This window comes from Leopardus geoffroyi, chromosome A2 (assembly GCF_018350155.1).
Source record: "Leopardus geoffroyi isolate Oge1 chromosome A2, O.geoffroyi_Oge1_pat1.0, whole genome shotgun sequence".
Taxonomy (NCBI): Eukaryota; Metazoa; Chordata; class Mammalia; order Carnivora; family Felidae; genus Leopardus; species Leopardus geoffroyi.
In genome coordinates this window covers 106210272-106211714 of record NC_059331.1, presented here as the reverse complement: position 1 = coordinate 106211714, position 1443 = coordinate 106210272, and the positions used below count along the sequence as shown (strand labels likewise).

General features: G+C 46.6%; 1 pseudogene; it reads left to right on the top strand.

Annotated features, from left to right (window-relative positions):
* Positions 1-238: 238 nt before the first annotated feature.
* LOC123606496 lies at positions 239-1094 on the top strand (annotated as a pseudogene).
* Positions 1095-1443: the final 349 nt, after the last annotated feature.

The window sequence follows — 1443 nt, the reverse complement described above, 5'->3', positions numbered from 1 at the left end:
GCCAAACATGTCAAATGCCGAGCCGTTGGCGGGAGACAAGAGAGGAGGGGGATGGGCAAGTGGCATTATACAAGTAAACTAAAAGTAAGTGATACATGCAACAAACTTTGTCTGGATTTCTACCTTTGGAATGAAAGTCATAGCTCATCAAACTGCTGAAATCGCTTTATGCGCTGCCCAGGGAGGGGTCCATAGGGCGTTTTGCATTCCCGTCCTAACTCAGAGAGAAACTTTCACGATGTTGGGAGCCCCTGATGGCCTGCAAATGAAAGAGGAGGATGTCCTCAAATTCTTTGCAGCAGGAACCCACCTTGGTGGCACCAACCTCAACTTTCAAATGGAACAGTACATCTACAAAAGAAAAGGTGATGGTATCTACATAAAACTGAAGAGAACTTGGGAGAAACCTGTGCTGGCAGCTAGAGCCACCGTTGCCGTTGAAAATCCGGCTGATGTCAGTGTCATATCATCCAGCGAGCGAGCTGTGCTGAAGTTTGCTGCTGCTCGTGGAGCCACTTCTATTGCTGGCTGCTTAGCTCCTGGAACTTTCACTAACCACATCCAGGCACCTTCGTGGAGCCGAGACTTCTGGTGGTTACTGCTCCCAGGGTTGACCACCAGCCTCTCATAGAGGTGTCTTATGTTAACCTGCCCACCGTCGCTCAGTGTAATACACACTCTCCTCTGCACTACGTGGACACTGGCATCCCTTGCCACAACGGTGGAGCTCACGTGGTGGGTCTGTTGTGGTGGATGCTGGCCCGGGAAGTTATGTCCGTGCAGGTCACCATGCCTGCGCATGCCTGATCTCTACTTCTACAGAGATCCTGAATACATCGAAAAGGAAGAGCAGGCTGCTGCTGAAAAAGTTGGGACCAAGGAGGGATTTCAGGGTAAAGGGACGACTCCAGCTCCTGAGTTCACTGGACTCGACCTGAAGTCGAGGACCGGTCTGAAGGCATGCAGGTACCCTCTGTGCCTACTCAGCAGCTCCCTACTGAAGACTGGAGCGCTCAGCCTACCATTGAAGACTGGTGTGCAGCTCCGTCTGCCCGGCCACTGAATGGGCAGGAACAACCACTGGATGGTCTTAAGCTGCTCTTCTACAAAGGCAAACAAAATAGAAATGAGGTTGACAGAAAATAAACAGTTTCAAAAAAACTGCCCAAATCACCAAAATTAAAAAAAAAAAAAAAAAATAGACTCTAACTTTTCCCCCAAAGTGCTTGTTAGCAAAAATAAAAGAATAGAAAACCAAACAGGGAATAAATTAATCATAACTATTAAAAGCAATGCTTGTTGTCTACTTACTCAGTGCCAGCTTACATAGAAATTTCATTAAAGTTCATAACAATGCAATGAGACTGGTAATATTGGATATTAAATCAAGGTGATGAAATGAAAACTTAAAGGTGAGATAACTTGCCCTGAATTTTGAACGTG